At 43.8% G+C, this 12,907-nt stretch overlaps 1 pseudogene; it reads right to left on the bottom strand.

The window, feature by feature from the left end:
• Positions 1–6,977, bottom strand: part of LOC136309363 (glutamate dehydrogenase 1, mitochondrial-like) — a 55,804-nt pseudogene extending 48,827 nt beyond the window's left edge.
• Between the last annotated feature and the right edge of the window lie 5,930 nt (positions 6,978–12,907).

The following is a 12,907-nucleotide window of genomic DNA, read 5'->3' as shown; positions in this document are numbered from 1 at the left end:
TTTTTTTTACCTCTTTTTTGCAGTTGAATTCTAGTTTCAATGCTTTTTAATCAGAAAATATGCTTGGTAAAATTTCAATCTTTCTGAATTTGTTGATGTTATTTTTGTGGCCCAAGTTATGGTTGATTCTTGAGAATGTTCCATGTATACTAGAGAAAAATATATACTCTAGCAGTTTGGGATGAAATGTCCTTTAGATATTCATCATATCCAATTGTTTTAGTATTTCATTTAAGGCCAATATATCTTTATTGATTTTCTGTTTGGATGAATGATCTAAAGCTGTCAGCAGTGTATCGAGGTCTCCAAGTATGATTGTATTTTTGTCAGTTTTTGTTTTTAGGTCAGTCAGTAGCTGTCTTATATATTTTGGTGCTCCTTGGTTTGGTGCATATATATTAAGAAGTGTTATGTCTTCTTGACTCAATGTCCCCTTTATCATTATCAAATGACCATTTTTGTCTCAGATTACCTTTACCATCTTGTAGTCAGCATTGTTAAATATGAGTATTGCTACACCTGCTTTTTTTTGGATGTTATTTGCTTGGAGTATTATTTTCCAACCTTTCACTCTGAATTTGTTTTTTATCCTTGTAGTTTAGATGTTTTTCTTGTAGGCAGCATACAGTTGGATTTTCTTTTTTAATCTATTCTGCTACTCTTTGTCTTTTTATTGGTGAGTTCAATTCATTTACGTTTAATGTAATTATTGATACTTGAGGATTTCCTATTGCCATTTTATATATTGCTTTCTGATAGTTTTGTATCTTGTTTGGTTCTTCTCTCTTGTTTTTCTATCATTTGTTTTTGTTTGGTTGTAATCCATACTTCTTTCCTCTGTTACTTCTTTTTTCAAGCCATGTGCTTCTGTGGTGGTGTTTTCAGGGGTGGTTACCATTAAGTAATGAAAAGTATACATATCGTGTTCGTGGTAGTACATTATTTCATGAGTGCTTCTGTACTCCATCCTTCTTTGCTACTATTAATCTTTGTCCTCTCCCCTTTTTTGTTTTTATAGTCACAGATTAATCTTGTTTTTATTGGGTTCATGATGGAGCTTTTACTTGTAGTTTTTTTTTTTTTTTTTGTTCTTTGTATCTGGTCAGAAAACTCTCTTTAGTATTTCCTGAAGTGGGGGTTTTCTGGTGATAAATTCCCTCATCTTTTCTGTATCTGTGAATAATTTTATTTCTCCTTCATATTTGAAGGATAGTTTTGATGGGTATAGTATTCTTGGCTGGAAGTTCCTCTCTTTTAGAACTTTAAATATTGGATCCACATTCTTCTAGCTTGTAGAGTTTCTGTTGAGAAATCTGTTGATAATCTAATGTGCCTTCCTTTATATGTTGTATTCTTCTTTTCCCTGGCTGCCTTGAGAATTTTTTCTTTGTCATTGGTTTGTGTCAATTTCATTATGATGTGCCTTGGAGTAGGTTTGTTAGGGTTAAGATAACTCGGTGTTCTGTTTGCTTCTTGAATTCGAGGCTTTAGCTCTTTCTACAAGCTTGTGATATTCTTGTTTCCCATTATTCTTATGTTGCTCTTTCTGATGGAGTCAGACAATTCCTGTAGGGATTCCTCATTTTTTAAAAATTTGTGAGTCTCTCTCCTCTCTGTAGTGCCTCCAGTTGCCTCTCTTCTATGTCACTAATTCTCTTATCTATCTGGCCAGTTCTATTGGCTAAATTTGTTACCTCATTTTTTTAGTTCATGAATTGAGTTTTTCATCTCTGTTTGATTCATTTTCAAAGTTTTAATTTTCTTGGTGATGTATTCTTTCTGTTCATTGAATTGTTTTTTGAGATCCCTAAATTGCCTTTCGGTTCTTTCTTGTATATCCCTGAGCATTTTTAGGACTTCAATTTTAAATTCTCTTTCATTTATCTCCAATGTTTCCAAGCTATTGAAATTTTTTTCTGTAGATTTTTTCCCATTTATCTGAGCTACATCTCTGTCTATTGTATCCATGATATTTGATTTCTTTTTCTATAGTGACATTTGAGAGTGGTATTGTTAACACTAATAAGAGTTGATGAGAAAAAAAATTTTTTTGAGAAAATGCAGTGTAAAACTGAAGATTCTATTGTGCTAAGTAGAACAAAAATATGTAGAACAGAGGGCTTGAGTTGGGGGGGAATGACAAAGAGGCAAAAAACTAGGCAAGAACCCACAAAATGCCACAAGAAAAAAATTTGGATCAGGAATAAAATAATTTGTTTGTAAATGATGGTTAAATGAGAGAAATAGTTTATGAGAAGAGAAGAAAAAAAAGAGAAAAAAGAAAAAATTCGTGAAAAATGAAAATTCTATTGTATTAAGTGGAACAAAAACTACATAGAATGGATAGCCGGAGTTGGGGGAGATGCTAAAGATATAAAAAGTGAAGTAAAAAGCACACAAAAATGCCACAAAGAAAAAATTTGAATCCAGAATAATTTGTTTGTGAATGAGATTCAAATGAGAGAAAAAGTGAAAGAGAAAAGAAGAAACAAAAAGAGAGAGAGAGAGAAAAATTTAGTTAAGTTTTTTGGAATGTAACACTCATAGGAAAAAAAAGAATAAGAAATGTAACAACTATGGGTAATAAAGTTCAAAATGAAAAAAAAAGAATAAAACAGAAAGAGGATAAAATGACCAAGGTGGAAGAAAAAAAAAAGATAAAAAATACAAAAAAAAAAAAAAAAGGAAAACGTTATAAAAACTGTATATTTTTTCTGATTTTGAGAGGTTATCTTCTTCTTTTTTCTTTCTTTTCTCTATTTTTGGCTGGTGGTGCTGTACCCCAGCTTCTGCTCCTGTGGCACTTTTAGGCAGAGATTTACAGTTGATGTGTTGCTATGGTGATGACATAAACTAGGCTTCAGTCCCATTGGCAGGCATGGCTTATTAGTGTTTGCAGGCTCTGACAATGGGAGAGTCTGTTTTCCCTGAGCCTCTTCCTAAATCTCTCCTTCCTGAATCAGCAGCCTGGGGACCCAGCTATGAAGTTGCCCCAGCCACTGCCTGCAGAGCAAGAGGCCCTAAGAACTATCAAGCTCCTTCTCTGCATCTGTGTAAACTGCAGGCCTGGGAAAGAAGGCTTTGTCAGCCAGAGCTGCTAGTGTAAGGCAGCCGGGCAGTGAGCAGACTGCAGATTAGGCTCCTCTTAGCATTCCATGGGTCTGCTTTCCAGAGGCTGCCTGCAAGCTGCCTGCAAGCTGCCTGCATGCTGCCTGGGTGCCCTTCCCCCTAGCACTTCTGCAGTTCTCTTTCCCAGGAATGTGCTTTGTTAGCCTGTATGGCTGGCAGAGGTGCCACTCCTGGACAGGACTGGGCATAATGGTGCACTTCCTGCGTTGTTATTTGGGAAGCCAGGATTATACAGAAACTCTAGTCTCAGCCCATGCAGAGGGCCACTACTGACAGTCTTCCACCCAGCCCCTCTGTTTGGGAACGCGGGTGCCCACGTCCGAAGTGCAAGGTGGATCCACTTGCACACTGCCTGTGTTCGCCGACCGGGATACTGGGAGTAAACAAGGCAACTGCTCTCCCAGCTCTGCCAGGGTCTGCCGCTGGTGTTAGCTCTGTGTGGGCTGAGCCGCTGGCCCACTTTCTCCCAGGCTTGAACGTCTCTGCCCTAGCCCCGCTCTTTCTGTGCCTCCAGCCCTCTCTTCCTCTCAGTTCCAAGTCTAAGCAGCCCTTGCTCAAATCAGTGAGGAAAGTGGAATACTCTGTTCTTTGTCTTATTTCCTTAAGAGTGGATTATATATTCAGCCACCTTTTTACACAGTTGTACCTTTGTTTGATGTATGTGTATTTCAGTTGCTCCTGTGATTGTTTTTCTGTCTTTAGTTGTTGAATTTGTTGAAATTTCAGGGAGAGGTATCAGGAGCTCCCCTCATGGTGCCATTTCTCTGACGTCACCCAAAACTGTAATTTAATATCCATTGAAGAGAAACTCCCCCACCCCCTGCCCCCGAAACCCCCCTTGCCACCACAGCTAAATTTCTGAAGAATTACTTAAAACAGTCTCCCCTGGTATCCATGAGAGATTAGTTCCATGACTCCAGTAGATACCAAAACCCACAGGTGCTCTAGTCTCTTATATAAAATAATATAGTACTTGATAGATCTCCCCAGGCCAGGGAAACAAACAAACAAACAAACAAATGAAACTACATCAAATTAAAAAAATTTTGCCCAGCAAAGGAAACCATCAACAAAATGAAAAGACAACTCACTGAATGGAAGAACATATTCACCAATGATACATCTGATAAGGGGTTACTATCCAAAATTTATAAAGAACTCAAAGAACTCAACACCAAAAAAAAACCAACCCCAAAACAATTAAAAATTGTGCAAAGGACCTTGTGATGCCAGTGGCCAAGGCCAGGCAGGTCCACACTGGATTTGGGCAGATGGTGGAGGAACTGCAGAGCTGGAAAGCATTGAGCCATTCCCATTTATTGGAGGCTTACAGAGACAGGTGAGCAAATTGTGGGGAAGCTGTGTTAGGCTTGCTTGCTGATGTACCAGCTGCAAGCACTTTGCTTGATCAGTGTGTAAGCACCTGGCAAATGCAAGTGTGCACAGCCTATTTAAGAGACATTGGGGATTGCGGATTGCCTGCCTCCCACTGTGAGGGGCCATTTTGCTGTTTGTTTGCTTAAGAGGCAGTTTCCCCTGCCTGTGTGCTTGTGCACCATTGAGAGACTTTATTAAAGGAAGAACCCAACCCTTTCTGGCTCCACAGTTTTTCTACAGTCTGCCTTAATCCAGTGTGGACCTGCCTGGCCTCGGCCACTGGCATTACACAAATAAACAAAGGAAAATTGCTCTTTGCAGTGGAGGGCAAGGGATCAGGGAAACCGCCCCTTATGGTGGCGGCTGATTCAGGAGACCACTCTCACAGTGGCAGGAGAGCAACCTGGGAGACTTGCTATCGAGGGAAAGCACCCATAGCTTTTCATAGGGACACTTGCATGGCTTTCTGCTGCATGCTCACACACTAATTGTGCAAAGTGCTTGTGGCTGGGAAACCAGTGAGCAAGCCTAACGCAGCTGTTTCCCCACAGACCTGAATAGACACTTCTCCAAAGAGGACATACACGTGACCAATAGACATATGCAAAGATACTCAATATTACCATCAGAGAAATGCAAATTAAAATAACAATGGGATATTACCTCAAAACTCTCAGAATGGCTATCATCAGTAAATCCACAAATGACAAGTGTTAGTAAGGATGTGGAGAAAAGGGAAACCTCGTGCACTGTTGATGGGCATGCCGACTTGTGCAGCCACTGTGGAAAACAGTATGGAGCTTCCTCAAAAAATTAAACATAAAACTGCCTTATGATCCAGCAATTTCACTTGTGGAAATCTATTTGGAGAAACCGAAAACACTGATTCAAAAAAATATATGTTCATTGAAGCATTATTTGCAATAGCCAAGATTTGGAAGCAGCCCGATTGTCCTCAGAAGATGAATGAAAAAAATGCTGTGGTACATTTACACAATGGGTCATATAAAAAAGAAATATTACTATCCCTGGCCGGTTGGCTCAGCAATACAGCATTGGCCCATGTGTGGAAGTCCCAGGTTCGATTCCTGGCCAGGGCACACAGGAGAAGCGCCCAGCTGCTTCTCCCCCCCCCTCTTCTTCCTCTCTATCTTTCTCTTCCCCTCCCGCAGCCAAGGCTTCATTGAAGCAAAGTTGGCCTAGGCGCTGAGGATGGCTCTATGGCCTCCACCTCAGGCACTAGAATGGCTCTGGCTGCAAAGGAGCAGAGCCCCAGATGGGCAGAGCATTGTCCCATGGTGGGCATGCCAGGTGGATCCCGGTTGGGCACATGCGGGAGTCTATCTGACTACCTCCCACTTCTAACTTTGGGAAAAAAAATAAAATAAAAAGGAAATATTACTATTTGCAGCAGCATGAATGGAGCTAGAGGGTGTCATGCTAAATGAAATAAGACAGTCAGAGAAAGACAGATATCATTTGAGTTTATTTATATGTGGAATTTAATGAACAAAATAAACAAACAAAATAGAAACAAACACAGACAGAGAACAGACCGACAATTGTCAGAGGGTGGAGGGCTGGGTGAAATGCTTAAAGAGATTAAGGCAAACAACAGCAAAAAAGCTCATGGACACAGACAACAGTATGGTGATTACAAGAGGAAAGGGTGGTGTAATGCTGGTGGCCGAAGCCAGGCAGGTTCACATTGGATTCGGGCTGATGGTAGAGAAGCTACAGAGCTGGAAAGTGTCAGGTCATACCTGTTTATTGGAGGCTCACAAAACAGGCAAGCAAATAAACAATAAAAGGGAAAGAGCTGATAAACAAAGGAAAATCTGCTATTCTCACTAAGGGCAAGGAAGCAAGGAAAACTGCACCTCACGATGGCGGGAGAGAGATCTGGGAGAATTGCTGCCCAGGGAAGCACCCACAGCCTTATGTAGACTATGCACACGTGCCTCTGCCGCGTGCTCACGCACTGATCAAGTAAAATGCTTGCAGCCGGTAAACCCGAGAGCAAGCCTAACACAGCTGCCCCACAGATGTGGAGGATGGTTGGTGGCAGGTGTAAGAGTTGGTAAGTGGGGAATTAATGGTGAAGAAAGGAGACTAGATTTTGGATGATGAGCACCAAATGCAATGCTCAGATAATGTATTATAGAATTGTACACTTGAAACCTATATAAATTTATTGACCAATGCCAACTCAATAAATTGAATAAGAATAAATTTTAAAAAGGATATGTACTGTAGCAAGATTCCTTAGCATGTTGTTGTTCCATGTTTTGTTGAAAGAAATTACCACAATATCTAGTACAAATATAGATCGACTTACAACCTATGCAACTTATGACCATTCAACTTTACCACCGCAATCGCTGGCCACGACTGCTCTGCGTCTGGCAGCGCAAACGTTGCCCAGCTGGGCATACAACAGTGCGGATCAGCTTCCGAGGCAGCACTACCATCTCTGAATGCACCATTTCAACTGTTATCCCAGACTCGGAACAGCAATTTGTGTTTTGTGTCTTGTATATTTTTCATCAAACCCCTCCCAAGATGCCTACCAAGAGGAAATTGTCTTTGCAAATATTAAACCAGTTGTACTGATAATGCAGTGTTTTACTTAAACCTGATGAATGTAAAAATAAGAAACAAAATGCTGTAGAGATGATAAAAATGGCATAAAATGAACAAAGAAAATTATTATATATAACAATAATGAAAAAAAATTATGATAAAATATGACTTAAAGATTTTTATAACATCATTTCACAGTACTATACATATAGCCTACTCAACTTACGACCAAATCGTGTTACACAGTCTGTCAGAACCAATCATGGTTGTAAATCGAGCACTAGCTGTATTGGTAGGTGGTCATTAATCTGGTAAAAAGTGTTCTTTTAGGCCCTGGCCGGTTGGCTCAGCGGTAGAGTGTCGGCCTAGCGTGCGGAGGACCCGGGTTCGATTCCCGGCCAGGGCACACAGAAGAAGCGCCCATTTGCTTCTCCACCCCTCCGCTGAGCTTTCCTCTCTGTCTCTCTCTTCCCCTCCCGCAGCCAAGGCTCCATTGGAGCAAAGATGGCCCGGGCGCTGGGGATGGCTCTGTGGCCTCTGCCCCAGGCGCTAGAGTGGCTCTGGTCGCAACATGGCGACGCCCAGGATGGGCAGAGCATCGCCCCCTGGTGGGCAGAGCGTCGCCCCTGGTGGGCGTGCCGGGTGGATCCCGGTCGGGCGCATGCGGGAGTCTGTCTGACTGTCTCTCCCTGTTTCCAGCTTCAGAAAAATGAAAAAGAAAAAAAAAAAGAAAAAAAAAAATTAGGAAAAAAAAAAAAAAAAGAAAAAAAAAATTAGGAAAAAAAAAAAAAGTGTTCTTTTAATTGCCCATCAATAAAAAGGAGTAATCACTGTTCAATTATTATGTGGGAAGTACATAGAAATATGCATTTGCAGTCTTGTTGCAAAACATGTTATAAGCCATCTAATCAAATGGTGCTACAGGTGAGAGCTTAATGAAAAAATGGGTAACAACTAAATTATATATAATAATAAAAGTCAGCCACGACCTACAGAAACCTGTCCAGGAAACCAACCTACTGTCTGTAGTGACCAACTCAGGAAATCAAATAGTAACCCTGTAGCAATTGGCCCAGACCAATCAAGATTTGATTAATAATTGTCATTTATTTTTTATTTTTTAGTTTTGTACCCACTTTCAACTTAGGACTAACAACAAAAAAGCCAAATATCTTTTTCTAATCAGTCGCGTAGTACAGACTGTTTCCAGTTAGCCTGCTTACAGCTTCCTCAAGTTAATGTTCCAATCAGGGTATACCTGAAGCCTTCTCTTTTTTTCCACTATAAGTATGTCCCACTTCGTCTGCCTCCGCCAAACACAAGTGATGATGAATGACACCCTTGTGTGGGGCAGCTGTGTTAAGCTTGCGCGTGGGTTTACCAGCTGCAAGCACTTGACTTGATTAGTGCTTGAGCACGGGGCAGAGGCACGTGTGCACAGCCTGTATCAGGCTATGGGTACTCCCCCTGGGTGGTGATTCTCCCAGATGGCTCTCCTGCCACCATGAGGTGCGGTTTTCCTTGCTCCCTTGCTCTTACTGCGAATAGCAGATTTTTCTTTCTTTATTAGCTCTTTCCCTTTTGTTGTTAATTTGCTTGCCTGTCCTTGAGGCCTCCAATAAACGGATATGGCCTGACGCTTTCCAGCTTTGCAGTTTCTTACCTTGTGCCCGAATCCAATGTGGACCTGCCTGGCTCGGCCACCGGCATTACATCTGGCATAGTGGACAGGGTTTGGAGCAGATCGGTATGGAGCTGTTGACACCCTTGAAGGGTGGGGTAGAGGAGTGGTCGCTATTCTCCAGTGTATGGTTCCCTGTGGCTGTCCTTTTGGGGGCTGTAGCCTCGGGTTTTTTACAGCCCTGTGAGAGGAAACCATGATCTCTGTGTGAGATGCGCCGGAAGTTGAAAGTTCCAGGATGAGCTGTGGACCGAGGCAACAATGGTACGAGCTGGAATGGTCACTGGAGAAAGAGCTGCAGATCTGAGAATTGCAAGTCAGACTGCAGGCTGAGAACCAGCGTGAGTGTAAACTGGATCCAGCACTGTAGAGGGAGACCGACTGGGTCTGAGAGTTGCATTGTGAGGTGCAGGCTGAGCGCCAGTGGTGCCTGGAGCTAGAGTGGTCTCTGGAGAAGGAATTGTGGGTTCACGAGTTGCAGATTGCCCTGGAAGCTGAAGTTGGCAGTGACGGCTGTTGGAGAAACAACTGCAGGTTCAGAAGCTCGAGAGTCGAGTTCAGGAGCTCAGAGTCAGCTCAGGCTGAGAGCCAGCAGCCGCAGGCCGAAGCGGGCACAGGAGATGGAGCTGCATTGCTGCCAGGGGAGTGGCTCTAGGTCGGTGGGAGTAGGCGTGTCCCACTCCTCCTCTTCTAAGAGGGAAGCTTGGGCTCCAACTACTATCTTCAGAATCAGAGTCCAGACAATAGTCACCAAGAAGATAAAAATCCCAGCAGCAAAGAGTCCCTCAGAAGCAACCACAGCCTCTTCCCCAGGTAGTGGAGTACTCTGTGGTCCAGCCCTACACCCAGGCAGAGCTGACGGAGTTGGGGGCACATTTCAGGCAAAAACCCATGGAGCCGCTGGCAGCCTAGTTACTGAGATTGTGGGACATAGGGGTGAATGGCATCATGCTCTCTGGAACAGAGATAGAGAAGTTGGCAGCCATTGCCACACACTCCTCCTTGAGGCAGCGTCTTCAGAACTAACAGGAAAAACCAAGAAACCATACCTTAGTAGAATGGGTGATGGCTGCCGTTCACACAGTCTGGCAGAATGCTGGGGACTTACCGAAGGCCGTGAGTCAGTGGCAATGCCATAGCGAGTTAGTAAAGGTTCTTTGGGAACTAGGTATGAAAATGCTGCTTTCAACCTGGGGTCCTGTGAACCAGAGGAGGAAGTGTTTACAGCCAGGATGTGAAATCTTATCCTCTGCAGTGCCTCATCAGCCCTTTTTGGGTCATTAGTGACTATCCTGAGCCCCTGTGAGGGACAGCCTATCAACCCAGTTACCCAGGTGGTAGCAGATTTGGGGAAGCTGGAGGTAGCACAGAATCACAAAGCTGTGAGGGCTGCTGCCTGTGCTGCCCCCAGCCCCCGACTAGCAAGAGGAATGGGCCTGTGAAAGTTACCTGAACACAGATGTGGGTAGATTTAATTGTAGCTGGGGCAGATAGGGAGAAATTGGATGGCAAGCATAATAAGGTTCTTTTGGAGTTTTGGCAGCAGCTTAAACCAGGATGGAGATTCCGGCCACTGAGATAATGGCCCCAGCATCTACCAAAAAAACAATTGTTGCGCAGGCAGCATGGTTACAAGATTATATGATGAAGACCACTGAAGAAGAGGAGAACCCCTCCTAAGACGCACTGTTCCAGTTTGAATAGGGGAAAGGCCAAGGGACCCATCTAACAGGGATGGGTGGGGACCAGAGGCCCCCCCCATGGAACAGGCTATCCACTGGTCCCATTTTAATATACAACGGGTATTGGCCTTGGTGGATACAGGTGGAGGATGTTGCCTTCTTTGTGGGAACCCAGAATGGTTTGCTGGGACCCCAGTGGCCACTGATGGGTATGGGGACCAAACTGTTCAAATGAAGCTAATAACTATTCCATTGGGGATAGGAAGACTGCCTCCTAAGCTGTATAAGGTATATGTATCCCTTATTCCTGAATATATTTTGGGGGTAGATGTCTTACAAGGACTGCGGTTGGAAACTACAGCCAGGGAGTTCCACCTGAGCGTCAGGTCATGAAGGCAGTGTTGCAGGGACACGCAGCACATTCCCCCTTGCCATTAACTCTTCCCCAGCCTATGTCTAGCATGAAGCATTACCGCCTGCCAGGTGGCTGTGAAGAAATCACTGGGATGATCCTCAAACTAGAAAAGGTGGGGAATCATCCAGCTGGCACACAGCCCTTACAACTCCCCAGTGTGGCCTATGTGTAAACCAGATGGAACATGGTGTATGACAGTGGATTATAGGGAACTTAATATAGTTGTTCCACCTTTGCATGTTGCTGTACCCTCAATAGCTAACGTGATGAATCAGTTAAGCCAGTGGTTCTCAAAGTGTGTGCCAGGGTGCACTGGTGTGCCCTAGAAGATTTCCAGGTGAGCCCTATGGTATTCCAGAGAGATATGTGCCTGTTGGGGACCAAAAAACCAACAGGGATTTTGGAGTTTAGATTTTTGGGGGACAAGGTGTGGGGAATTGTCTGTAAGCTGACAGTCTGCCCAACCTCCCACCTCACTTGCCTGATTAGGTTGCAAAAGGTTGTTAAGCTGTGGTGCTGGATTGTTTACACTACCCCCCATGTTCCCCGGAAAGACTGGAGGCAAATTTATTCTATCCTTTGTTTGGTGTAAAGTTAAGATGATCTGTATGGTGGGGGTTTTCTGCACTCAACACAATTAAGAGTAAAAAGAGAGGAATTCTTCAATGTATTGACAAGGAAATGAGAGTATGACTTTCAAATATATGCCCAAACATTGAAAAAATTGCTAGGACACATCAGGCTCATGTTTCTCATAAACACAAGAATGAAAAAAATTAACACATTTGTGCCAGGACCTGCTGAATTTACTAAATCTTTCTTACTAAGAATGTATCTATATATATCAAAAGATAACTTCTTTGTCGTTTTTTTTTTGTTGTTGTTGTTTGTTTCAAATGAAATTAGAATGTTTTTATTATCCTATATTGTTGCTTATGAAATTCAATCAGTAAAACATTTAGGTGTTTGCCAATACAATCATTATTACAACAGAATTAGAGGATATATAATTTTAGTAACATATGCACTGGTTTTTACTAGCTAAAAGGGGGGAAAAACTGGGGAGGAGAAAACAGTAAATGCAGAGGTCCTGTGCTTGCAGCAAGCTGACATCTGCTGGGACGAGGTCTTGAGGCTAGTGAATGAATTGGGGGGTGAGGGGGATTGGCGAGGGAACTGGCATGCGATTTGGACAGAGAGGTCAGCAATATAGCTTTGTAAAACAAGGTTGTGTCATTCCTTTTCACCTTAAATGCTTTAGGCATTCATTAAAACCCTTGCTTAGAGTGTTTAGGGGGAAGGTTTACGATGTGACAGGGCTGAGAAGCCCAGAGCCTCTAGTTAGGAAGGGGGCTGTTGTGTGGTCCAGGACTGGAAGCATCTCCTGTTTACTAACAAGACGCACGCAGTGGCTACGTGGTGGCACCGGCTGAGGTCTGTAACAGTTAGGCCCCCGGGGCTGAGTACGGCCTCGCCACCCCTCTCGCTCTCCACTCATCCTCCCCCGATGCCAGGGGAGTGGGAGCCCTCGCCCTGCACGGGGCACCCCGGGCATTTCCTGAGCCTCACCTTTCTCAGTGGGTGGAGGAAGAGATGCTCTCCTCCGCGGAGTAGGCGTGCTCCGCTATCTAGGGGTGCCACCCGCTACACGCCCGCACCTCCCTGAAGGCTGGCCCGTCCTCCGCACCCTCAGGCGCCCTCACGCCCGCCCTGCCCCGGCCGCGCTCGCTCGTCGCACCCGCCCGCGGCCCGCTCACCCGGACACCCTGTAGCACCCAGACCCGCTCCTCCTCGTCCTTTCCTAAGGACACCCTGCGACCCTCGCTGCTCTCAGTGCCCCCCATAGCAAGAGGCGTGCAGGCAGGCGGGCACGCGACCCAACTCCGGAGCAACTGTCGTTTTTAAAAAAAAAATTTTAACCCCTCTTTTTTATGAATTCAAAAAAGCATAACTCAAAAAATGTAACATAAAAATGTTTTTTGTCAGAATAAATTTAATTTTGTCATATTTATTTTATTTAATCACCATAAAAGCATGGTT

Source organism: Saccopteryx bilineata, chromosome 6, assembly GCF_036850765.1.
Source record: "Saccopteryx bilineata isolate mSacBil1 chromosome 6, mSacBil1_pri_phased_curated, whole genome shotgun sequence".
Lineage (NCBI taxonomy): Eukaryota > Metazoa > Chordata > Mammalia > Chiroptera > Emballonuridae > Saccopteryx > Saccopteryx bilineata.
The sequence above is the reverse complement of the archived record's forward strand: the minus strand, read 5'-3'. Positions and strand labels throughout refer to the sequence as shown.